The sequence below is a fragment of the Phyllobates terribilis genome, unplaced genomic scaffold, assembly GCF_046119375.1.
Source record: "Phyllobates terribilis strain yellow unplaced genomic scaffold, ASM4611937v1 Scaffold_246__1_contigs__length_2949330, whole genome shotgun sequence".
Classification (NCBI taxonomy): domain Eukaryota; kingdom Metazoa; phylum Chordata; class Amphibia; order Anura; family Dendrobatidae; genus Phyllobates; species Phyllobates terribilis.
Window position 1 is genome coordinate 722,655 of NW_027363006.1, and position 27,482 is coordinate 750,136.

Below are 27,482 nucleotides of genomic sequence, written 5' to 3' on the forward strand. Positions count from 1 at the left end.
ACACGGGGCGGATGAGCCCCACAGTCTGGACACGGGGCGGGCGAGCCCCACAGTCTGGACACGGGGCGGGCGAGCCCCACAGTCAGGACACGGGGCGGGCGGGACCCACAGTCAGGACACAGGGCGGACGGGCCCCACAGTCAGGACACGGGGCGGGCGAGCCCCACAGTCAGGACACGGGGCGGGCGGGACCCACAGTCAGGACGTGGGGGGGGCGGGCCCCACAGTCAGGACACGGGGCGGGCGGGACCCACAGTCAGGACACGGGGCGGGCGGGACCCACAGTCAGGACACGGGGCGGGCGGGCCCCACAGTCAGGACACGGGGCGGGCGGGCCCCACAGTCAGGACATGGGGCGGACGGGCTCCACAGTCAGGACATGGGGCGGGCCGGCTGCACAGTCAGGACATGGGGCGGGCGGGCCCCACAGTCAGGACACGGGGCGGGCGGGCCCCACCGTCCAGACCTGGGGCTATACCCGGGGCAGGCGGCCCATAGTCCAGACAAGGGGTGGACGGGCCCCACAGTCCGGACACGTGGCGGGCATGCCCCATAGTCCAGACCTAGGGCTAGACCCAGGGCAGACGGCCCCACAGTCCAGACCTGAGGCTAGACCCGGGGCAGGCGGTCCCATATTCTAGACACGGGGTGGACGGGCCTCACAGACCTGACATGGGGCGGACATGCCCCACAGTCCGGACCTGGGGCTAGACCCGCGGCAGGCGACCCACAGTCCGGACACGGGGTGGACGGGCCCCACAGTCCGGACACAGGGCGGACGGGCCCCACAGTCCGGACACGGGGCGGACGGGCCCCACAGTCCAGGCTCGGGGCGGACGGGCCTCACAGTCAGGAAACGGGGCAGGCGGGCCCCACAGTCAGGACACGGGGCGGGCGGGCCCCACAGTCAGGACACGGGGCGGGCGGGCCCCACAGTCAGGACACGGGGCGGGCGGGCCCCACAGTCAGGACATGGGGGGGCGGGCCCCACAGTCAGGACATGGGGGGGCGGGCCCCACAGTCAGGACATGGGGCGGGGGGCCCCACAGTCAGGACATGGGGCGGGCGGGGCGGGTGGGCCCCACAGTCAGGACATGGGGCGGGCACAGTCAGGACATGGGGCGGGCGGGCTCCACAGTCAGGACATGGGGCGGGCGGGCTGCACAGTCAGGACATGAGGCGGGCGGGCCCCACAGTCAGGACACGGGGCGGGCGGGCCCCACAGTCCAGACCTGGGGCTAGACCCGGGGCAGGCGGCCCATAGTCCAGACACGGGGTGGACGGGCCCCACAGTCCGGACACGGGGCGGGCATGCCCCATAGTCCAGACCTGGGGCTAGACCCGGGGTAGGCGGCCTCACAGTCCAGGCCTGAGGCTAGACCCGGGGCAGGCGGTCCCATATTCTAGACACGGGGTGGACGGGCCTCAGAGACCTGACATGGGGCGGACATGCCCCACTGTCCAGACCTGGGGCTAGACCCGGGGCAGGCGACCCACAGTCCGGACACGGGGCGGACGGGCCCCACAGTCCGGACACGGGGCGGACGGGCCCCACAGTCCGGACACGGGGCGGACGGGCCCCACAGTCCGGACACGGGGCGGACGGGCCCCACAGTCCGGACACGGGGCGGACGGGCCCCACAGTCCGGACACGGGGCGGACGGGCCCCACAGTCCGGGCACGGGGCGGACGGGCCCCACAGTCCAGGCTGTAGGCGGACGGGCCTCACAGTCCGGACACGGGGCTAGTCCCTGGGCAGGCGGCCCCAAAGTCCGGACACGGGGCGGATGAGCCCCACAGTCTGGACACGGGGCGGGCGAGCCCCACAGTCAGGACACGGGGCGGGCGGGACCCACAGTCAGGACACAGGGCGGACGGGCCCCACAGTCAGGACACGGGGCGGGCCCCACAGTCAGGACACGGGGCGGGCGAGCCCCACAGTCAGGACACGGGGCGGGCGGGACCCACAGTCAGGACACGGGGCGGGCGTTCCCCACAGTCAGGACACGGGGCGGGCGGGCCCCACAGTCAGGACATGGGGCGGGCGGGCCCCACAGTCCGGACACGGGGCGGACGGGCCCCACAGTCCGGACACGGGGCGGACGGGCCCCACAGTCCAGGCTCGGGGCGGGCGGGCCCCACAGTCAGGACATGGGGCGGGAGGGCCCCACAGTCAGGACATGGGGCGGACGGGCTCCACAGTCAGGACATGGGGCGGGCGGGCTCCACAGTCAGGACATGGGGCGGGCGACAGTCCAGACCTGGGGCTAGACCCGGGGCAGGCGGCCCATAGTCCAGACACGGGGTGGACGGGCCCCACAGTCCGGACATGGGGCGGGCATGCCCCATAGTCCAGACCTGGGGCTAGACCCGGGGCAGGCGGCCCCACAGTCCAGACCTGAGGCTAGACCCGGGGCAGGCGGTCCCATATTCTAGACACGGGGTGGACGGGCCTCACAGACCTGACATGGGGCGGACATGCCCCACAGTCCAGACCTGGGGCTAGACCCGGGGCAGGCGACCCACAGTCCGGACACGGGGTGGACGGGCCCCACAGTCCGGACACGGGTTTGACGGGCCCCACAGTCCGGACACGGGTTGGACGGGCCCCACAGTCCGGACACGGGTTGGACGGGCCCCACAGTCCGGACACGGGTTGGACGGGCCCCACAGTCCGGACACGGGTTGGACGGGCCCCACAGTCCGGACACGGGTTGGACGGGCCCCACAGTCCAGACACGGGGCGGACGGGCCCCACAGTCCAGGCTCGGGGCGGACGGGCCTCACAGTCCGGACACGGGGCTAGTCCCGGGGCAGGCGGCCCCAAAGTCCGGACACGGGGCGGATGAGCCCCACAGTCTGGACACGGGGCGGGCGAGCCCCACAGTCAGGACATGGGGCGGGCGGGACCCACAGTCAGGACACAGGGCGGACGGGCCCCACAGTCAGGACACAGGGCAGGCCCCACAGTCAGGACACGGGGCGGGCGAGCCCCACAGTCAGGACACGGGGCGGGCGGGACCCACAGTCAGGACACGGGGCGGGCGGGCCCCACAGTCAGGACATGGGGCGGACGGGCCCCACGGTCAGGACATGGGGCGGACGGGCCCCACGGTCAGGACATGGGGCGGGCGGGCCCCACGGTCAGGACATGGGGCGGGCGGGCCCCACAGTCATGACATGGGGCGGGCGGGCCCCACAGTCAGGACATGGGGCGGGTGGGCGGGTGGGCCCCACAGTCAGGACATGGGGCGGGCGGGCCCCACAGTCCAGGCCTGGGGCTAGACCCGGGGCAGGTGGCCCATAGTCCAGACACGGGGTGGACGGGCCCCACAGTCCGGACACGGGGCGGGCATGCCCCATAGCCCAGACCTGGGGCTAGTCCCGGGGCAGGCGGCCCCAAAGTCCGGACACGGGGCGGATGAGCCCCACAGTCTGGACACGGGGCGGGCGAGCCCCACAGTCAGGACACGGGGCGGGCGGGACCCACATTCAGGACACAGGGCGGACGGGCCCCACAGTCAGGACACAGGGCGGGCCCCACAGTCAGGACACGGGGCGGGCGGGCCCCACAGTCCAGACCTGGGGCTAGACCCGGGGCAGGCGGCCCATAGTCCAGACACGGGGTGGACGGGCCCCACAGTCCGGACACGGGGCGGGCATGCCCCATAGTCCAGACCTAGGGCTAGACCCTGGGGAGGCGGCCCCACAGTCCAGAACTGAGGCTAGACCCGGGGCAGGCGGTCCCATATTCTAGACACGGGGTGGACGGGCCTCACAGACCTGACATGGGGCGGACATGCCCCACAGTCCAGACCTGGGGCTAGACCCGGGGCAGGCGACCCACAGTCCGGACACGGGGTGGACGGGCCCCACAGTCCGGACACGGGGTGGACGGGCCCCACAGTCCGGACACGGGGTGGACGGGCCCCACTGTCCGGACACGGGGTGGACGGGCCCCACTGTCCGGACACGGGGTGGACGGGCCCCACAGTCCGGACACGGGGTGGACGGGCCCCACAGTCCGGACACGGGGTGGACGGGCCCCACAGTCCGGACACGGGGTGGACGGGCCCCACAGTCCGGACACGGGGGGACGGGCCCCACAGTCCGGACACGGGGCGGACGGGCCCCACAGTCCGGACACGGGGCGGACGGGCCCCACAGTCCGGACACGGGGCGGACGGGCCCCACAGTCTGGACACGGGGCGGACGGGCCCCACAGTCCGGACACGGGGCCGACGGGCCCCACAGTCCGGACACGGGGCCGACGGGCCCCACAGTCCGGACACGGGGCCGACGGGCCCCACAGTCCGGACACGGGGCCGACGGGCCCCACAGTCCGGACACGGGGCCGACGGGCCCCACAGTCCGGACACGGGGCCGACGGGCCCCACAGTCCGGACACGGGGCCGACGGGCCCCACAGTCCAGGCTCGGGGCGGATGGGCCCCACAGTCCGGACACGGGGCGGACGAGCCCCACAGTCCAGGCTCGGGGCGGACGGGCCTCACAGTCCGGACACGGGGCTAGTCCCGGGGCAGGCGGCCCCAAAGTCCGGACACGGGGCGGATGAGCCCCACAGTCTGGACACGGGGCGGGCGAGCCCCACAGTCAGGACACGGGGCGGGCGGGACCCACATTCAGGACACAGGGCGGACGGGCCCCACAGTCAGGACACAGGGCGGGCCCCACAGTCAGGACATGGGGCGGGCGAGCCCCACAGTCAGGACACGGGGCGGGCGGGCCCCACAGTCAGGACACGGGGTGGGCGGGCCCCAGTCAGGACACGGGGCGGTCGGGCCCCACAGTCAGGACATGGGGCGGGCGGGTGGGCCCCACAGTCAGGACATGGGGCGGGCGGGTGGGCCCCACAGTCAGGACATGGGGCGGGCGGGTGGGCCCCACAGTCAGGACATGGGGCGGGCGGGTGGGCCCCACAGTCAGGACATGGGGCGGGCGGGTAGGCCCCACAGTCAGGACACGGGGCGGGCGAGCCCCACAGTCAGGACACGGGGCGGGCGGGCCCCACAGTCAGGACACGGGGCGGGCGGGCCCCACAGTCCGGACACGGGGCGGACGGGCCCCACAGTCCGGACACGGGGCCGACGGGCCCCACAGTCCGGACACGGGGCCGACGGGCCCCACAGTCCGGACACGGGGCGGACGGGCCCCACAGTCCAGGCTCGGGGCGATCGGGCCTCACAGTCCGGACACAGGGCTAGTCCCAGGGCAGGCGGCCCCAAAGTCCGGACACGGGGCGGATGAGCCCCACAGTCTGGACACGGGGCGGGCGAGCCCCACAGTCAGGACACGGGGCGGGCGGGACCCACATTCAGGACACAGGGCGGACGGGCCCCACAGTCAGGACACAGGGCGGGCCCCACAGTCAGGACACGGGGCGGGCGAGCCCCACAGTCAGGACACGGGGCGGGCGGGACCCACAGTCAATACACGGGGCGGGCGGGCCCCACAGTCAGGACACGGGGTGGGCGGGCCCCAGTCAGGACACGGGGCGGTCAGGCCCCACAGTCAGGACATGGGGCGGGCGGGTGGCCTCCACAGTCAGGACATGGGGCGGGCGGGTGGGCCCCACAGTCAGGACATGGGGCGGGCGGGTGGGCCCCACAGTCAGGACATGGGGCGGGCGGGTGGGCCCCACAGTCAGGACATGGGGCGGGCGGGTGGGCCCCACAGTCAGGACATGGGGCGGGCGGGTGGGCCCCACAGTCAGGACACGGGGCGGGCGGGACCCACAGTCAGGACACGGGGCGGGCGGGACCCACAGTCCGGACACGGGGCGGACGGGCCCCACAGTCCGGACACGGGGTGGACGGGCCCCACAGTCCGGACCCGGGGCGGACGGGCCCCACAGTCCGGACCCGGGGCGGATGGGCCCCACAGTCCGGACACGGGGCGGACGAGCCCCACAGTCCAGGCTCGGGGCGGACGGGCCTCACAGTCCGGACACGGGGCTAGTCCCGGGACAGGCGGCCCCAAATTCCGGACACGGGGCGGATGAGCCCCACAGTCTGGACACGGGGCGGGCGAGCCCCACAGTCAGGACACGGGGCGGGCGGGACCCACAGTCAGGACACAGGGCGGACGGGCCCCACAGTCAGGACACGGGGCGGGCGAGCCCCACAGTCAGGACACGGGGCGGGCGGGACCCACAGTCAGGACATGGGGGGGGCGGGCCCCACAGTCAGGACACGGGGCGGGCGGGACCCACAGTCAGGACACGGGGCGGGCGGGCCCCACAGTCAGGACACGGGGCGGGCGGGCCCCACAGTCAGGACATGGGGCGGGCGGGCCCCACAGTCAGGACATGGGGCGGGCGGGCTCCACAGTCAGGACATGGGGCGGGCCGGCTGCACAGTCAGGACACGGGGCGGGCGGGCCCCACAGTCCAGACCTGGGGCTATACCCGGGGCAGGCGGCCCATAGTCCAGACAAGGGGTGGACGGGCCCCACAGTCCGGACACGTGGCGGGCATGCCCCATAGTCCAGACCTAGGGCTAGACCCAGGGCAGGCGGCCCCACAGTCCAGACCTGAGGCTAGACCCGGGGCAGGCGGTCCCATATTCTAGACACGGGGTGGACGGGCTTCACAGACCTGACATGGGGCGGACATGCCCCACAGTCCGGACCTGGGGCTAGACCCGCGGCAGGCGACCCACAGTCCGGACACGGGGTGGACGGGCCCCACAGTCCGGACACAGGGCGGACGGGCCCCACAGTCCGGACACGGGGCGGACGGGCCCCACAGTCCAGGCTCGGGGCGGACGGGCCTCACAGTCAGGAAACGGGGCAGGCGGGCCCCACAGTCAGGACACGGGGCGGGCGGGCCCCACAGTCAGGACACGGGGCGGGCGGGCCCCACAGTCAGGACACGGGGCGGGCGGGCCCCACAGTCAGGACATGAGGGGGGCGGGCCCCACAGTCAGGACATGGGGGGGCGGGCCCCACAGTCAGGACATGGGGCGGGGGGCCCCACAGTCAGGACATGGGGCGGGCGGGGCGGGTGGGCCCCACAGTCAGGACATGGGGCGGGCACAGTCAGGACATGGGGCGGGCGGGCTCCACAGTCAGGACATGGGGCGGGCGGGCTGCACAGTCAGGACATGAGGCGGGCGGGCCCCACAGTCAGGACACGGGGCGGGCGGGCCCCACAGTCCAGACCTGGGGCTAGACCCGGGGCAGGCGGCCCATAGTCCAGACACGGGGTGGACGGGCCCCACAGTCCGGACACGGGGCAGGCATGCCCCATAGTCCAGACCTGGGGCTAGACCCGGGGTAGGCGGCCTCACAGTCCAGGCCTGAGGCTAGACCCGGGGCAGGCGGTCCCATATTCTAGACACGGGGTGGACGGGCCTCAGAGACCTGACATGGGGCGGACATGCCCCACTGTCCAGACCTGGGGCTAGACCCGGGGCAGGCGACCCACAGTCCGGACACGGGGCGGACGGGCCCCACAGTCCGGACACGGGGCGGACGGGCTCCACAGTCCGGACACGGGGCGGACGGGCCCCACAGTCTGGACACGGGGCGGACGGGCCCCACAGTCCGGACACGGGGCCGACGGGCCCCACAGTCCGGACACGGGGCCGACGGGCCCCACAGTCCGGACACGGGGCCGACGGGCCCCACAGTCCAGGCTCGGGGCGATCGGGCCTCACAGTCCGGACACAGGGCTAGTCCCGGGGCAGGCGGCCCCAAAGTCCGGACACGGGGCGGATGAGCCCCACAGTCTGGACACGGGGCGGGCGAGCCCCACAGTCAGGACACGGGGCGGGCGGGACCCACATTCAGGACACAGGGCGGACGGGCCCCACAGTCAGGACACAGGGCGGGCCCCACAGTCAGGACACGGGGCGGGCGAGCCCCACAGTCAGGACACGGGGAGGGCGGGCCCCACAGTCAGGACACGGGGTGGGCGGGCCCCAGTCAGGACACGGGGCGGTCGGGCCCCACAGTCAGGACATGGGGCGGGCGGGTGGGCCCCACAGTCAGGACATGGGGCGGGCGGGTGGGCCCCACAGTCAGGACATGGGGCGGGCGGGTGGGCCCCACAGTCAGGACATGGGGCGGGCGGGTAGGCCCCACAGTCAGGACACGGGGCGGGCGAGCCCCACAGTCAGGACACGGGGCGGGCGGGACCCACAGTCAGGACACGGGGCGGGCGGGCCCCACAGTCCGGACACGGGGCGGACGGGCCCCACAGTCCGGACACGGGGCGGACGGGCCCCACAGTCCGGACACGGGGCGGACGGGCCCCACAGTCCGGACACGGGGCGGACGGGCCCCACAGTCCGGACACGGGGCCGACGGGCCCCACAGTCCGGACACGGGGCGGACGGGCCCCACAGTCCAGGCTCGGGGCGATCGGGCCTCACAGTCCGGACACAGGGCTAGTCCCAGGGCAGGCGGCCCCAAAGTCCGGACACGGGGCGGATGAGCCCCACAGTCTGGACACGGGGCGGGCGAGCCCCACAGTCAGGACACGGGGCGGGCGGGACCCACATTCAGGACACAGGGCGGACGGGCCCCACATTCAGGACACAGGGCGGACGGGCCCCACAGTCAGGACACAGGGCGGGCCCCACAGTCAGGACACGGGGCGGGCGAGCCCCACAGTCAGGACACGGGGCGGGCGGGACCCACAGTCAATACACGGGGCGGGCGGGCCCCACAGTCAGGACACGGGGTGGGCGGGCCCCAGTCAGGACACGGGGCGGTCGGGCCCCACAGTCAGGACATGGGGCGGGCGGGTGGGCCCCACAGTCAGGACATGGGGCGGGCGGGTGGGCCCCACAGTCAGGACATGGGGCGGGCGGGTAGGCCCCACAGTCAGGACACGGGGCGGGCGAGCCCCACAGTCAGGACACGGGGCGGGCGGGACCCACAGTCAGGACACGGGGCGGGCGGGCCCCACAGTCCGGACACGGGGTGGACGGGCCCCACAGTCCGGACACGGGGCGGACGGGCCCCACAGTCCGGACACGGGGCCGACGGGCCCCACAGTCCGGACACGGGGCGGACGGGCCCCACAGTCCAGGCTCGGGGCGATCGGGCCTCACAGTCCGGACACAGGGCTAGTCCCGGGGCAGGCGGCCCCAAAGTCCGGACACGGGGCGGATGAGCCCCACAGTCTGGACACGGGGCGGGCGAGCCCCACAGTCAGGACACGGGGCGGGCGGGACCCACATTCAGGACACAGGGCGGACGGGCCCCACAGTCAGGACACAGGGCGGGCCCCACAGTCAGGACACGGGGCGGGCGAGCCCCACAGTCAGGACACGGGGCGGGCGGGACCCACAGTCAATACACGGGGCGGGCGGGCCCCACAGTCAGGACACGGGGTGGGCGGGCCCCAGTCAGGACACGGGGCGGTCAGGCCCCACAGTCAGGACATGGGGCGGGCGGGTGGCCTCCACAGTCAGGACATGGGGCGGGCGGGTGGGCCCCACAGTCAGGACACGGGGCGGGCGAGCCCCACAGTCAGGACACGGGGCGGGCGGGACCCACAGTCAGGACACGGGGCGGGCGGGACCCACAGTCAGGACACGGGGCGGACGGGCCCCACAGTCCGGACACGGGGTGGACGGGCCCCACAGTCCGGACCCGGGGCGGACGGGCCCCACAGTCCGGACCCGGGGCGGATGGGCCCCACAGTCCGGACACGGGGCGGACGAGCCCCACAGTCCGGACACGGGGCGGACGAGCCCCACAGTCCGGACACGGGGCTAGTCCCGGGGCAGGCGGCCCCAAAGTCCGGACACGGGGCGGATGAGCCCCACAGTCTGGACACGGGGCGGGCGAGCCCCACAGTCAGGACACGGGGCGGGCGGGACCCACAGTCAGGACACAGGGCGGACGGGCCCCACAGTCAGGACACGGGGCGGGCGAGCCCCACAGTCAGGACACGGGGCGGGCGGGACCCACAGTCAGGACATGGGGGGGGCGGGCCCCACAGTCAGGACACGGGGCGGGCGGGACCCACAGTCAGGACACGGGGCGGGCGGGCCCCACAGTCAGGACACGGGGCGGGCGGGCCCCACAGTCCAGACCTGGGGCTATACCCGGGGCAGGCGGCCCATAGTCCAGACAAGGGGTGGACGGGCCCCACAGTCCGGACACGTGGCGGGCATGCCCCATAGTCCAGACCTAGGGCTAGACCCAGGGCAGGCGGCCCCACAGTCCAGACCTGAGGCTAGACCCGGGGCAGGCGGTCCCATATTCTAGACACGGGGTGGACGGGCCTCACAGACCTGACATGGGGCGGACATGCCCCACAGTCCGGACCTGGGGCTAGACCCGCGGCAGGCGACCCACAGTCCGGACACGGGGTGGACGGGCCCCACAGTCCGGACACAGGGCGGACGGGCCCCACAGTCCAGACACGGGGCGGACGGGCCCCACAGTCCAGGCTCGGGGCGGACGGGCCTCACAGTCAGGAAACGGGGCAGGCGGGCCCCACAGTCAGGACACGGGGCGGGCGGGCCCCACAGTCAGGACACGGGGCGGGCGGGCCCCACAGTCAGGACACGGGGCGGGCGGGCCCCACAGTCAGGACATGGGGGGGGCGGGCCCCACAGTCAGGACATGGGGGGGCGGGCCCCACAGTCAGGACATGGGGCGGGGGGCCCCACAGTCAGGACATGGGGCGGGCGGGGCGGGTGGGCCCGCGGGTGGGCCCCACAGTCAGGACATGGGGCGGGCACAGTCAGGACATGGGGCGGGCGGGCTCCACAGTCAGGACATGGGGCGGGCGGGCTGCACAGTCAGGACATGAGGCCGGCGGGCCCCACAGTCAGGACACGGGGCGGGCGGGCCCCACAGTCCAGACCTGGGGCTAGACCCGGGGCAGGCGGCCCATAGTCCAGACACGGGGTGGACGGGCCCCACAGTCCGGACACGGGGCGGGCATGCCCCATAGTCCAGACCTGGGGCTAGACCCGGGGTAGGCGGCCTCACAGTCCAGGCCTGAGGCTAGACCCGGGGCAGGCGGTCCCATATTCTAGACACGGGGTGGACGGGCCTCAGAGACCTGACATGGGGCGGACATGCCCCACTGTCCAGACCTGGGGCTAGACCCGGGGCAGGCGACCCACAGTCCGGTCACGGGGCGGACGGGCCCCACAGTCCGGACACGGGGCGGACGTGCTCCACAGTCCGGACACGGGGCGGACGGGCTCCACAGTCCGGACACGGGGCGGACGGGCCCCACAGTCCGGACACGGGGCGGACGGGCCCCACAGTCCGGACACGGGGCGGACGGGCCCCACAGTCCGGACACGGGGCGGACGGGCCCCACAGTCCGGGCACGGGGCGGACGGGCCCCACAGTCCGGGCACGGGGCGGACGGGCCCCACAGTCCAGGCTGTAGGCGGACGGGCCTCACAGTCCGGACACGGGGCTAGTCCCTGGGCAGGCGGCCCCAAAGTCCGGACACGGGGCGGATGAGCCCCACAGTCTGGACACGGGGCGGGCGAGCCCCACAGTCAGGACACGGGGCGGGCGGGACCCACAGTCAGGACACAGGGCGGACGGGCCCCACAGTCAGGACACGGGGCGGGCCCCACAGTCAGGACACGGGGCGGGCGAGCCCCACAGTCAGGACAGGGGCGGGCGGGACCCACAGTCAGGACACGGGGCGGGCGGGCCCCACAGTCAGGACACGGGGCGGGCGGGCCCCACAGTCCGGACATGGGGCGGGCGGGCCCCACAGTCCGGACACGGGGCGGACGGGCCCCACAGTCCGGACACGGGGCGGACGGGCCCCACAGTCCAGGCTCGGGGCGGGCGGGCCCCACAGTCAGGACATGGGGCGGGAGGGCCCCACAGTCAGGACATGGGGCGGGAGGGCCCCACAGTCAGGACATGGGGCGGACGGGCTCCACAGTCAGGACATGGGGCGGGCGACAGTCCAGACCTGGGGCTAGACCCGGGGCAGGCGGCCCATAGTCCAGACACGGGGTGGACGGGCCCCACAGTCCGGACATGGGGCGGGCATGCCCCATAGTCCAGACCTGGGGCTAGACCCGGGGCAGGCGGCCCCACAGTCCAGACCTGAGGCTAGACCCGGGGCAGGCGGTCCCATATTCTAGACACGGGGTGGACGGGCCTCACAGACCTGACATGGGGCGGACATGCCCCACAGTCCAGACCTGGGGCTAGACCCGGGGCAGGCGACCCACAGTCCGGACACGGGGTGGACGGGCCCCACAGTCCGGACACGGGTTTGACGGGCCCCACAGTCCGGACACGGGTTGGACGGGCCCCACAGTCCGGACACGGGTTGGACGGGCCCCACAGTCCGGACACGGGTTGGACGGGCCCCACAGTCCGGACACGGGGCGGACGGGCCCCACAGTCCAGGCTCGGGGCGGACGGGCCTCACAGTCCGGACACGGGGCTAGTCCCGGGGCAGGCGGCCCCAAAGTCCGGACACGGGGCGGATGAGCCCCACAGTCTGGACACGGGGCGGGCGAGCCCCACAGTCAGGACATGGGGCGGGCGGGACCCACAGTCAGGACACAGGGCGGACGGGCCCCACAGTCAGGACACAGGGCAGGCCCCACAGTCAGGACACGGGGCGGGCGAGCCCCACAGTCAGGACACGGGGCGGGCGGGACCCACAGTCAGGACACGGGGCGGGCGGGCCCCACAGTCAGGACATGGGGCAGACGGGCCCCACGGTCAGGACATGGGGCGGACGGGCCCCACGGTCAGGACATGGGGCGGACGGGCCCCACGGTCAGGACATGGGGCGGGCGGGCCCCACGGTCAGGACATGGGGCGGGCGGGCCCCACAGTCAGGACATGGGGCGGGCGGGCCCCACAGTCAGGACATGGGGCGGGCGGGCCCCACAGTCAGGACATGGGGCGGGTGGGCGGGTGGGCCTCACAGTCAGGACATGGGGCGGGCGGGCCCCACAGTCCAGGCCTGGGGCTAGACCCGGGGCAGGTGGCCCATAGTCCAGACACGGGGTGGACGAGCCCCACAGTCCGGACACGGGGCGGGCATGCCCCATAGCCCAGACCTGGGGCTAGACCCGGGGCAGGCGGCCCTACAGTCCAGACCTGAGGCTAGACCCGGGGCAGGCGGTCCCATATTCTAGACACGGGGTGGACGGGCCTCACAGACCTGACATGGGGCGGACATGTCCCACAGTCCAGACCTGGGGCTAGACCCGGGGCAGGCGACCCACAGTCCGGACACGGGGTGGACGGGCCCCACAGTCCGGACACGGGGTGGACGGGCCCCACAGTCCGGACACGGGGCGGACGGGCCCCACAGTCCGGACACGGGGCGTACGGGCCCCACAGTCCGGACACGGGGCGGACGGGCCCCCAGTCCAGGCTCGGGGCGGACGGGCCTCACAGTCCGGACACGGGGCTAGTCCCGGGGCAGGCGGCCCCAAAGTCCGGACACGGGGTGGATGAGCCCCACATTCAGGACACGGGGCGGGCGGGAACCACAGTCAGGACACAGGGCGGACGGGCCCCACAGTCAGGACACAGGGCGGGCCCCACAGTCAGGACATTGGGCGGGCGGGCTGCACAGTCAGGATACAGGGCGGGCAGGCCCCACAGTCCGGACACAGGGCTAATCCCGGGGCAGGTGGCCCCACAGTCCAGACCTGGGGCTAGACCCGGGGCAGGCGGTCCCATATTCTAGACACGGGGTGGACGGGCCCCACAGTCCAGATACGGGGCGGGCATGCCCCATAGTCAAGACCTGGGGCTAAACCCGGGGCTGGCGGCCCCACAGTCCAGACCTGAGGCTAGACCCGGGGCAGGCGGCCCCACATTCTAGACACTGGGTGGACGGGCCCCACAGTTCGGATACGGGGCGGGCATGACCCATAGTCAAGACCTGGGGCTAGACCCGGGGCAGGCGGCCCCACAGTCCAGACCTGAGGCTAGACCCGGGGCAGGCGGCCCCACATTCTAGACACAGGGTGGACGGGCCCCACAGTCCTGACACGGGGCGGACATGCCCCACAGTCCAGATCTGGGGCTAGACCCGGGGTAGGCTGCCCCACAGTCCGGACACGGGGCGGACGGGCCCCACAGTCCAGGCTCGGGGCGATCGGGCCTCACAGTCCGGACACAGGGCTAGTCCCGGGGCAGGCGGCCCCAAAGTCCGGACACGGTGCGGATGAGCCCCACAGTCTGGACACGGGTCGGGCGAGCCCCACAGTAAGGACACGGGGCGGGCGGGACCCACAGTCAGGACACAGGGCGGACGGGCCCCACAGTCAGGACACAGGGCAGGCCCCACAGTCAGGACACGGGGCGGGCGAGCCCCACAGTCAGGACACGGGGCGGGCGGGCCCCACAGTCAGGACACAGGGCGGACGGGCCCCACAGTCAGGACACAGGGCGGGCCCCACAGTCAGGACATTGGGCGGGCGGGCCCCACAGTCAGGACATTGGGCGGGCGGGCCCCACAGTCAGGACACAGGGCGGGCCCCACAGTCAGGACATTGGGCGGGCGGGCTCCACAGTCAGGATACAGGGCGGGCAGGCCCCACAGTCCGGACACAGGGCTAATCCCGGGCAGGTGGCCCCACAGTCCAGACCTGGGGCTAGACCCGGGGCAGGCGGCCCACAGTCCAGACACGGGGTGGACGGGCCCCACAGTCCAGATACGGGGCGGGCATGCCCCATAGTCAAGACTTGGGGCTAAACCCGGGGCTGGCGGCCCCACAGTCCAGACCTGAGGCTAGACCCGGGGCAGGCGGCCCCACATTCTAGACACGGGGTGGACGGGCCCCACAGTCCGGATACGGGGCGGGCATGACCCATAGTCAAGACCTGGGGCTAGACCCAGGGCAGGCGTCCCCACAGTCCAGACCTGAGGCTAGACCCGGGGCAGGCGGCCCCACATTCTAGACACAGTGTGGACGGGCCCCACAGTCCTGACACGGGGCGGACATGCCCCACAGTCCAGACCTGGGGCTAGACCCGGGGTAGGCTGCCCCAAAGTCCGGACACTGGGTGGACGGGCCCCACAGTCCGTACACGGGGTGGACGGGCCCCACAGTCCGAACACGGGGTGGACGGGCCCCACAGTCCGGACATGGGGTGGACGGGCCCCACTGGTCCGGACACGGGGTGGACGGGCCCCACAGTCCGGACACGGGGCGGACGGGCCCCACAGTCCGGACACGGGGCGGACGGGCCCCACAGTCCGGACACGGGGCGGACGGGCCCCACAGTCCGGACACGGGGCGGACGGGCCCCACAGTCCGGACACGGGGCGGACGGGCCCCACAGTCCGGACACGGGGCGGACGGGCCCCACAGTCCGGACATGGGGCGGACCCGGCCCCTCAGTCCGGACACGGGGCGGACGGGACCCACAGTCCAGGCTCGGGGCGGACGGGCCTCACAGTCCGGACACGGGGCTAGTCCCGGGGCAGGCGGCCCCAAAGTCCGGACACGGGGCGGATGAGCCCCACAGTCTGGCCACGGGGCGGGCGAGCCCCACAGTCAGGACACGGGGCGGGCGGGACCCACAGTCAGGACACAGGGCGGACGGGCCCCACAGTCAGGACACAGGGCGGGCCCCACAGTCAGGACATTGGGCGGGCGGGCTCCACAGTCAGGATACAGGGCGGGCAGGCCCCACAGTCCGGAGACAGGGCTAATCCCGGGGCAGGTGGCCCCACAGTCCAGACCTGGGGCTAGACTCGGGGCAGGCGGCCCACAGTCCAGACACGGGGTGGACGGGCCCCACCGTCCAGATACTGGGCGGGCATGCCCCATAGTCAAGACTTGGGGCTAAACCCGGGGCTGTCGGCCCCACAATCCAGACCTGAGGCTAGACCCGGGGCAGGCGGCCCCACATTCTAGACACGGGGTGGACAGGCCCCACAGTCCGGATACGGGGCGGGCATGACCCATAGTCAAGACCTGGGGCTAGACCCGGGGCAGGCGGCCCCACAGTCCAGATCTGAGGCTAGACCCGGGGCAGGCGGCCCCACATTCTAGACACAGGGTGGACGGGCCCCACAGTCCTGACACGGGGCGGACATGCCCCACAGTCCAGACCTGGGGCTAGACCCGGGGTAGGCTGCCCCAAAGTCCGGACACGGGGTGTACGAGCCCCACAGTCCAGACATAGGGTGGGCGGGCGCCACAGTCCAGGCTCGGGGCTAAACCCGGGGAAGCCGGCCCCACATTTCAGACCCGGGGCGGGGGGCCCCACAGTCCAGGCTCGGGGCGGATGGGCCCCACAGTCCAGGCTCGGGGCGGATGGGCCCCACAGTATTGGCTCGGGGCGAACGGGCCCCACAGTCCAGGCTCGGGGCGGACGGGCTCCACAGTCCAGACCTGAGGCTCGGCCCGGGGCAGGCGGCCCCACAGTCCAGATACGGGGTGGACGGGCCCCACAGTCCTGACACGGGGCGGACATGCCCCACAGTCCAGACCTGGGGCTAGACCCGGGGTAGGCTGCCCCAAAGTCCAGACACGGGGTGACGAGCCCCACAGTCCGGACACGGGGCGGCCACAGTCCAGACATAGGGTGGGCGGGCCCCACAGTCCAGGCTCGGGGCTAAACCCGGGGAAGCCGGCCCCACATTTCAGACCCGGGGCGGGGGGCCACACAGTCCAGGCTCGGGGCGGATAGGCCCCACAGTCCAGACTCGGGGCGGATGGGCCCCACAGTATTGGCTCGGAGCGAACGGGCCCCACAGTCCACGCTCTGGCCCCACAGTCCACGCTCGAGGCAGACGGGCCCCACAGTCCACGCTTGGAGCGGATGGGCCCCACAGTCCAGACTCTGGGCGGACGGGCCCCACAGTCCAGGCTCGGGGCGGGCGGGCCCATAGTTACGACACGGGGCGGGCGGGCCCCATAGTCCGTACACGGGGCTAGTCCCGGGGCAGGCGGCCCCACAGTCCGGACACGGGGCGGACGGGCCCCACAGTTCTGACACGGGGCAGGCATGCCCCACAGTCCTGACCTGCGGCTAGAGCCGGGGCAGGCGGCCCCACAGTCCGGACACGGGGTGGACGGGCCCCACAGTCCGGACACGGGGTGGCCATAGTACGGACATAGGGCGGGCGGGCCCCACAGTCAGGACACGAGGCGGGCGGGCTCCACAGTCAGGACACGAGGCGGGCGGGCCCCACAGTCTGGACACTGAGCTAATCCCGGGGCAGGCGGCTTCACAGTCCAGACCTGGGGCTAGACCCGGGGCAGACGGCCCACAGTCCGGACACGGGGTGGACGGGCCCCACAGTCCGGACACAGAGCAGGCATGCCCCACAGTCCAGACCTGGGGCTAGACCCGGAGCACGCGGCCCACAGTCCGGACACGGGGTGGACGGTCCCCACAGTCCGGACATATGGCGGACGGGCCCCACAGTCCAGGCTCGGGGCGGACGGGCCCCACAGTCCGGACACGGGGCTTGTCCCGGGGCAGGCGGCCCCACAGTCCAGACCTGAGGCTAGACCAGGGGCAGGCGGCCCCACAGTCCAGACACGGGGTGGACGGGCCCCACAGTCCTGACATGGGGCGGACATGCCCCACAGTCCAGACCCGGTGCAGGCGGCCCCACAGTCCAGACTCGGGGCGAGCGGGGGGCCCCACAGTCCGTACCCGGTGCGGGCGGGGGGCCCCACAGTCCAGGCTCAGGGCGGACGGGCCCCACAGTCCAGGCTCGGGGCGGACGGGCCCCACAGTCCGGACACGGGGCTTGTCCCGGGGCAGGCGGCCCCACAGTCCAGACCTGAGGCTAGACCAGGGGCAGGCGGTCCCACAGTCCAGACACAGGGTGGACGGGCCCCACAGTCCTGACATGGGGCGGACATGCCCCACAGTCCAGACTCGGGGCGAGCGGGGGGCCCCACAGTCCGTACCCGGTGCGGGCGGGGGGCCCCACAGTCCAGGCTCAGGGCGGACGGGCCCCACAGTCCAGGCTCGGGGCGGACGGGCCCCACAGTCCGGACACGGGGCTAGTCCCGGGGCAGGCGGCCCCACAGTCCAGACCTGAGGCTAGACCAGGGGCAGGCGGCCCCACAGTTCTGACACGGGGTGGGCATGCCCCACAGTCCTGACCTGCGGCTAGAGCCGGGGCAGGCGGCCCCACAGTCCGGACACGGGGTGGACGGGCCCCACAGTCCTGACATGGGGCGGACATGCCCCACAGTCCAGACCCGGGGCAGGCGGCCCCACAGTCCAGACTCGGGGCGAGCGGGGGGCCCCACAGTCCGTACCCGGTGCGGGCGGGGGGCCCCACAGTCCAGGCTTAGGGCGGACGGGCCCCACAGTCCAGGTTCGGGGCGGACGGGCCCCACAGTCCGGACACGGGGCTAGTCCCGGGGCAGGCGGCCCCACAGTCCAGACCTGAGGCTAGACCAGGGGCAGGCGGCCCCACAGTCCAGACACGGGGTGGACGGGCCCCACAGTCCTGACATGGGGCGGACATGCCCCACAGTCCAGACCCGGGGCAGGCTTCCCCACAGTCCAGACTCGGGGCGAGCGGGGGGCCCCACAGTCCGTACCCGGGGCGGGCGGGGGGCCCCACAGTCCAGACCTGGGGCTAGACTCGGGGCGGGCGGCCCCACCGTCCGGACCTGGGGCGGGCGGGGGGCCCCACAGTCCAGACCTGGGGCTAGACCTGATGCAGGCAGCCCCACAGTCCGGACACGGGGCGGACGGGCCCATAGTCCGGACACTGGGTGGCCGCAGTCCGGATATAGGGCGTCCGGGCCCCACAGTCCAGGCTCGGGGCTAGACCCGAGACGGACGGGCCCCACAGTCCAAGCTTGGGGCGGGCGTGCCCCACAGACCGGAAACGGGGCTAGACCCGGGGCAGGCGGCCCCAAAGTCCAGACACAGGGCGGATGAGCCCCACAGTCTGGACACGGTGCGGGCGAGCCCCACAGTCAGGACACGGGGCGGGCGAGCCCCACAGTCAGGACACGGGGCGGGCGAGCCCCACAGTCAGGACACGGGGCGGGCGGACACGGGGTGGACCCCACAGTCAGGACACGGGGCGGGCGGGCCCCAGGGGCGGGCGGGCCCCACAGTCAGGACATGGGGCGGGCGGGCCCCACAGTCAGGACATGGGGCGGGCGGACCCCACAGTCAGGACATGGGGCGGGGGGCCCCACAGTCAGGACATGGGGCTAGACTCGGGGCGGGCGGCCCCACCGTCCGGACCTGGGGCGGGCGGGGGGCCCCACAGTCCAGACCTGGGGCTAGACCCCATGCAGGCGGCCCCACAGTCCGGACACGGGTCGGACGGGCCCATAGTTCGGACACTGGGCGGCCGCAGTCCGGATATAGGGCGGCCGGGCCCCACAGTCCAGGCTCGGGGCTAGACCCGGGACGGACGGGCCTCACAGTTCAAGCTTGGGGCGGGCGTGCCCCACAGACCGGAAACGGGGCTAGACCCGGGGCAGGCGGCCCCAAAGTCCTGACACGGGGCGGATGAGCCCCACAGTCTGGACACGGGGCGGATGAGCCCCACAGTCTGGACACGGGGCGGATGAGCCCCACAGTCTGGACACGGGGCGGATGAGCCCCACAGTCTGGACACGGGGCGGATGAGCCCCACAGTCTGGACACGGGGCGGGCGAGCCCCACAGTCAGGACACGGGGCGGGCGGGCTCCACAGTGAGGATATGGGGCGGGCGGGCGGCCTGCCCCACAGTCAGGACATGGGGCGGGCGGGCCCGGGCGGGCGGGCCCCACAGTCAGGACATGGGGCGGGCGGGCCCCGGGCCCCACAGTCAGGACATGGGGCGGGCAGTCAGGACATGGGGCGGGCAGTCAGGACATGGGGCGGGCAGTCAGGACATGGGGCGGGCGGGCCCCACAGTCAGGACATGGGGCGGGCGGGCCCCACAGTCCGGACACCGGGCGGACGGGCCCCACAGTCCGGACACGGGGTGGACGGTCCCCACAGTCCGGACACGGGGCTAGTCCCGGGGCAGGCGGCCCCAAAGTCCGGACACGGGGCGAATGAGCCCCACAGTCTGGACACGGGGCGGGCGAGCCCCACAGTCTGGACACGGGGCAGGCGAGCCCCACAGTCAGGACACGGGGCGGGCGGGACCCACAGTCAGGACACGGGGCGGATGGGCCCCACAGTCCAGGCTTGGGGCGGACGGGCCTCACAGTCCGGACACGGGGCTAGTCCCGGGGCAGGCGGCCCTACAGTCCGGACACGGGGCGGACGGGCCCCACAGTCCGGACACGGGGTGGACGGGCCCCACAGTCCGGACACGGGGCTAGTCCCGGGGCAGGCGGCCCCAAAGTCCGGACACGGGGCGAATGAGCCCCACAGTCTGGACACGAGGCGGGCGAGCCCCACAGTCTGGACACGGGGCAGGCGAGCCCCACAGTCAGGACACGGGGCGGGCGGGACCCACAGTCAGGACACGGGGCGGACGGGCCCCACAGTCCAGGCTCGGGGCGGGCGGGCCCCACAGTCAGGACATGGGGCGGGCGAACCCCACAGTCAGAACATGGGGCGGGCGGGCGGGCGGGCGGGCGGCCCGCCCCACATTCAGGACAAGGTGCGAGCGGGCTCCACAGTCAGGATATGGGGCGGGCAGTCAGGACATGGGGCGGGCGGGCAGTCAGGACATGGGGCGGGCGGGCCCCACAGTCAGGACACGGGGCGGGCGGGGGCGGGCGGGCCCCACAGTCAGGACACGGGGCGGGCGGGCCCTACAGTCCAGACCTTGGTCTAGACCCGGGGCAGGCGGCCCACAGTCCAGACACGGGGTGGACGGGCCCCACAGTCCGGACACGGGGCGGGCATGCCCCATAGTCCAGACCTGGGGCTAGACCCGGGGCAGGCGGCCCCACAGTCCAGACCTGAGGCTAGACCCTTGGCCGTCGGTCCCATATTCTAGACACGGGGTAGACGGGCCTCACAGACCTGACACGGGGCGGACATGCCCCACAGTCCAGACCTGGGGCTAGACCCGGGGCAGGCGACCCACAGTCCGGACACGGGGTGGACGGGCCCCACAGTCCGGACACGGGGTGAACGGGCCCCACAGTCCGGACACGGGGTGGACGGGCCCCACAGTCCGGACACGGGGTGGACGGGCCCCACAGTCCGGACACGGGGTGGACGGGCCCCACAGTCCGGACACGGGGTGGACGGGCCCCACAGTCCGGACACGGGGTGGACGGGCCCCACAGTCCGGACACGGGGTGGACGGGCCCCACAGTCCGGACACGGGGTGGACGGACCCACAGTCCGGACACGGGGTGGACGGGCCCCACATTCCAGACACGGGGTGGACGGGCCCCACATTCCGGACACGTGGTGGATGGGCCCCACAGTCCGGACACGTGGTGGACGGGCCCCACAGTCCGGACACGTGGTGGACGGGCCCCACAGTCCGGACACGAGGTGGACGGGCCCCACAGTCCGGACACGGGGCGGACGGGCTCCACAGTCCGGACACGGGGCGGACGGGCCCCACAGTCCGGGCTCGGGGCGGACGGGCCTCACAGTCCGGACACGGGGCTAGTCCCGGGGCAGGCGGCCCCAAAGTCCGGACACGGGGGAATGAGCCCCACAGTCTGGACACGGGGCGGGCGAACCCCACAGTCTGGACACGGGGCAGGCGAGCCCCACAGTCAGGACACGGGGAGGGCGGGACCCACAGTCAGGACACGGGGCCGACGGGCCCCACAGTCCAGGCTCGGGGCGGACGGGCCTCACAGTCCGGACACGGGGCTAGTCCCGGGGCAGGCGGCCCCACAGTCCGGACACGGGGCGGACGGGCCCCACAGTCCGGACACGGGGCGGACGGGCCCCACAGTCCGGACACGGGGCGGACGGGCCCCACAGTCCGGACACGGGGCTAGTCCCGGGGCAGGCGGCCCCAAAGTCCGGACACGGGGCGAATGAGCCCCACAGTCTGGACACGAGGCGGGCGAGCCCCACAGTCTGGACACGGGGCAGGCGAGCCCCACAGTCAGGACACGGGGCGGGCGGGACCCACAGTCAGGACACGGGGCGGACGGGCCCCACAGTCCAGGCTCGGGGCGGGCGGGCCCCACAGTCAGGACATGGGGCGGGCGGACCCCACAGTCAGAACATGGGGCGGGCGGGCGGCCCGCCCCACATTCAGGACAAGGGGCGGGCGGGCTCCACAGTCAGGATATGGGGCGGGCAGTCAGGACATGGGGCGGGCGGGCGGGCCCCACAGTCAGGACATGGGGCGGGCGGGCCCCACAGTCAGGACACGGGGCGGGCGGGCGGGCCCCACAGTCAGGACACGGGGCGGGCGGGCCCTACAGTCCAGACCTTGGTCTAGACCCGGGGCAGGCGGCCCACAGTCCAGACACGGGGTGGACGGGCCCCACAGTCCGGACACGGGGCGGGCATGCCCCATAGTCCAGACCTGGGGCTAGACCCTTGGCAGGCGGTCCCATATTCTAGACACGGGGTGGACGGGCCTCACAGACCTGACACGGGGCGGACATGCCCCACAGTCCAGACCTGGGGCTAGACCCGGGGCAGGCGACCCACAGTCCGGACACGGGGTGGACGGGCCCCACAGTCCGGACACGGGGTGGACGGGCCCCACAGTCCGGACACGGGGTGGACGGGCCCCACAGTCCGGACACGGGGTGGACGGGCCCCACAGTCCGGACACGGGGTGGACGGGCCCCACAGTCCGGACACGGGGTGGACGGGCCCCACACTCCGGACACGGGGTGGACGGGCCCCACAGTCCGGACACGGGGTGGACGGGCCCCACAGTCCGGACACGGGGTGGACGGGCCCCACAGTCCGGACACGGGGTGGACGGACCCACAGTCCGGACACGGGGTGGACGGGCCCCACAGTCCGGACACGGGGTGGACGGGCCCCACATTCCGGACACGGGGTGGACGGGCCCCACATTCCGGACACGGGGCGGACGGGCCCCACATTCCGGACACGGGGCGGACGGGCCCCACAGTCCGGACACGGGGCGGACGGGCCCCACAGTCCGGACACGGGGCGGACGGGCCCCACAGTCCGGACACGGGGCGGACGGGCCCCACAGTCCGGACACGGGGCGGACGGGCCCCACAGTCCGGACACGGGGCGGACGGGCCCCACAGTCCGGGCTCGGGGCGTACGGGCCTCACAGTCCGGACACGGGGCTAGTCCCGGGGCAGGCGGCCCCAAAGTCCGGACACGGGGCGGACGGGCCCCACAGTCCGGACACGGGTTTGACGGGCCCCACAATCTGGACACGGGGTGGACGGGCCCCACAGTCCGGACACGGGGCTAGTCCCGGGGCAGGCGGCCCCAAAGTCCGGACACGGGGCGAATGAGCCCCACAGTCTGGACACGGGGCGGGCGAGCCCCACAGTCTGGACACGGGGCGGGCGAGCCCCACAGTCAGGACACGGGGCGGGCGAGCCCCACAGTCAGGACACGGGGCGGGCGGGAACCACAGTCAGGACACGGGGCAGACGGGCCCCACAGTCCAGACCTGGGGCTAGACCCGGGGCAGGCGACCCACAGTCCGGACACGGGGTGGACGGGCCCCACAGTCCGGACACGGGGTGGACGGGCCCCACAGTCCGGACACGGGGTGGACGGGCCCCACAGTCCGGACACGGGGTGGACGGGCCCCACAGTCCGGACACGGGGTGGACGGGCCCCACAGTCCGGACACGGGGTGGACGGGCCCCACAGTCCGGACACGGGGTGGACGGGCCCCACAGTCCGGACACGGGGTGGACGGGCCCCACAGTCCGGACACGGGGTGAACTGGCCCCTCAGTCCGGACACGGGGTGAACGGGCCCCACAGTCCGGACACGGGGTGGACGGGCCCCACAGTCCGGACACGGGGTGGACGGGCCCCACAGTCCGGACACGGGGTGGACGGGCCCCACAGTCCGGACACGGGGTGGACGGGCCCCACAGTCCGGACACGGGGTGGACGGGCCCCACAGTCCGGACACGGGGTGGACGGACCCCACAGTCCGGACACGGGGTGGACGGACCCACAGTCCGGACACGGGGTGGACGGGCCCCACATTCCGGACACGGGGTGGACGGGCCCCACATTCCGGACACGGGGTGGACGGGCCCCACAGTCCGGACACGGGGTGGACGGGCCCCACAGTCCGGACACGGGGCGGACGGGCCCCACAGTCCGGACACGGGGCGGACGGGCCCCACAGTCCGGACACGGGGCGGACGGGCCCCACAGTCCGGACACGGGGCGGACGGGCCCCACAGTCCGGGCTCGGGGCGGACGGGCCTCACAGTCCGGACACGGGGCTAGTCCCGGGGCAGGCGGCCCCAAAGTCCGGACACGGGGCGAATGAGCCCCACAGTCTGGACACGGGGCGGGCGAGCCCCACAGTCTGGACACGGGGCAGGCGAGCCCCACAGTCAGGACACGGGGCGGGCGGGACCCACAGTCAGGACACGGGGCCGACGGGCCCCACAGTCCAGGCTCGGGGCGGACGGGCCTCACAGTCCGGACACGGGGCTAGTCCCGGGGCAGGCGGCCCCAAAGTCCGGACACGGGGCGAATGAGCCCCACAGTCTGGACACGGGGCGGGCGAGCCCCACAGTCCAGGCTCGGGGCGGACGGGCCTCACAGTCCGGACACGGGGCTAGTCCCGGGGCAGGCGGCCCCAAAGTCCGGACACGGGGCGAATGAGCCCCACAGTCTGGACACGGGGCGGGCGAGCCCCACAGTCTGGACACGGGGCAGGCGAGCCCCACAGTCTGGACACGGGGCAGGCGAGCCCCACAGTCAGGACACGGGGCGGGCGGGACCCACAGTCAGGACACGGGGCCGACGGGCCCCACAGTCCAGGCTTGGGGCGGACGGGCCTCACAGTCCGGACACGGGGCTAGTCCCGGGGCAGGCGGCCCCACAGTCCGGACACGGGGCGGACGGGCCCCACAGTCCGGACACGGGGCGGACGGGCCCCACAGTCCGGACTCGGGGCGGACGGGCCCCACAGTCCGGACACGGGGCTAGTCCCGGGGCAGGCGGCCCCAAAGTCCGGACACGGGGCGAATGAGCCCCACAGTCTGGACACGAGGCGGGCGAGCCCCACAGTCTGGACACGGGGCAGGCGAGCCCCACAGTCAGGACACGGGGCGGGCGGGACCCACAGTCAGGACACGGGGCGGACGGGCCCCACAGTCCAGGCTCGGGGCGGGCGGGCCCCACAGTCAGGACATGGGGCGGGCGGACCCCACAGTCAGAACATGGGGCGGGCGGGCGGGCGGCCCGCCCCACATTCAGGACAAGGGGCGGGCGGGCTCCACAGTCAGGATATGGGGCGGGCAGTCAGGACATGGGGCGGGCGGGCGGGCCCCACAGTCAGGACACGGGGCGGGCGGGCCCTACAGTCCAGACCTTGGTCTAGACCCGGGGCAGGCGGCCCACAGTCCAGACACGGGGTGGACGGGCCCCACAGTCCGGACACGGGGCGGGCATGCCCCATAGTCCAGACCTGGGGCTAGACCCGGGGCAGGCGGCCCCACAGTCCAGACCTGAGGCTAGACCCTTGGCAGGCGGTCCCATATTCTAGACACGGGGTGGACGGGCCTCACAGACCTGACACGGGGCGGACATGCCCCACAGTCCAGACCTGGGGCTAGACCCGGGGCAGGCGACCCACAGTCCGGACACGGGGTGGACGGGCCCCACAGTCCGGACACGGGGTGGACGGGCCCCACAGTCCGGACACGGGGTGGACGGGCCCCACAGTCCGGACACGGGGTGGAAGGGCCCCACAGTCCGGACACGGGGTGGAAGGGCCCCACAGTCCGAACACGGGGTGGACGGACCCACAGTCCGAACACGGGGTGGACGGGCCCCACAGTCCGGACACGGGGTGGACGGGCCCCACATTCCGGACACGGGGTGGACGGGCCCCACATTCCGGACACGTGGTGGACGGGCCCCACAGTCCGGACACGGGGTGGACGGGCCCCACAGTCCGGACACGGGGCGGACGGGCCCCACAGTCCGGACACGGGGCGGACGGGCCCCACAGTCCGGACACGGGGCGGACGGGCCCCACAGTCCGGGCTCGGGGCGTACGGGCCTCACAGTCCGGACACGGGGCTAGTCCCGGGGCAGGCGGCCCCAAAGTCCGGACACGGGGCGGACGGGCCCCACAGTCCGGACACGGGTTGGACGGGCCCCACAATCTGGACACGGGGTGGACGGGCCCCACAGTCCGGACACGGGGCTAGTCCCGGGGCAGGCGGCCCCAAAGTCCGGACACGGGGCGAATGAGCCCCACAGTCTGGACACGGGGCGGGCGAGCCCCACAGTCTGGACACGGGGCGGGCGAGCCCCACAGTCTGGACACGGGGCGGGCGAGCCCCACAGTCAGGACACGGGGCGGGCGGGAACCACAGTCAGGACACGGGGCAGACGGGCCCCACAGTCCAGACCTGGGGCTAGACCCGGGGCAGGCAACCCACAGTCCGGACACGGGGTGGACGGGCCCCACAGTCCGGACACGGGGTGGACGGGCCCCACAGTCCGGACACGGGGTGGACGGGCCCCACAGTCCAGACACGGGGTGGACGGGCCCCACAGTCCGGACACGGGGTGGACGGGCCCCACAGTCCGGACACGGGGTGGACGGGCCCCACAGTCCGGACACGGGGTGGACGGGCCCCACATTCCGGACACGGGGTGGACGGGCCCCACAGTCCGGACACGTGGCGGACGGGCCCCACAGTCCGGACACGGGGCGGACGGGCCCCACAGTCCGGACACGGGGCGGACGGGCCCCACAGTCCGGACACGGGGCGGACGGGCCCCACAGTCCGGACACGGGGCGGACGGGCCCCACAGTCCGGACACGGGGCGGACGGGCCCCACAGTCCGGACACGGGGCGGACGGGCCCCACAGTCCGGACACGGGGCGGACGGGCCCCACAGTCCGGACACGGGGCGGACGGGCCCCACAGTCCGGACACGGGGCGGACGGGCCCCACAGTCCGGGCTCGGGGCGGACGGGCCTCACAGTCCGGACACGGGGCTAGTCCCGGGGCAGGCGGCCCCACAGTCCGGACACGGGGCGGACGGGCCCCACAGTCCGGACACGGGGTGGACGGGCCCCACAGTCCGGACACGGGGCTAGTCCCGGGGCAGGTGGCCCCAAAGTCCGGACACGGGGCGAATGAGCCCCACAGTCTGGACACGGGGCGGGCGAGCCCCACAGTCTGGACACGGGGCAGGCGAGCCCCACAGTCAGGACACGGGGCGGGCGGGACCCACCTTCAGGACATGGGGCGGACGGGCCCCACAGTCCAGGCTCGGGGCGGACGGGCCTCACAGTCCGGACGCAGGGCTAATCCCGGGGCAGGTGGCCCCACAGTCCAGACCTGGGGCTAGACCCGGGGCAGGCGGCCCACAGTCCAGACACGGGGTGGACGGGCCCCACAGTCCGGATACGGGGCGGGCATGCCCCATAGTCAAGACTTGGGGCTAAACCCG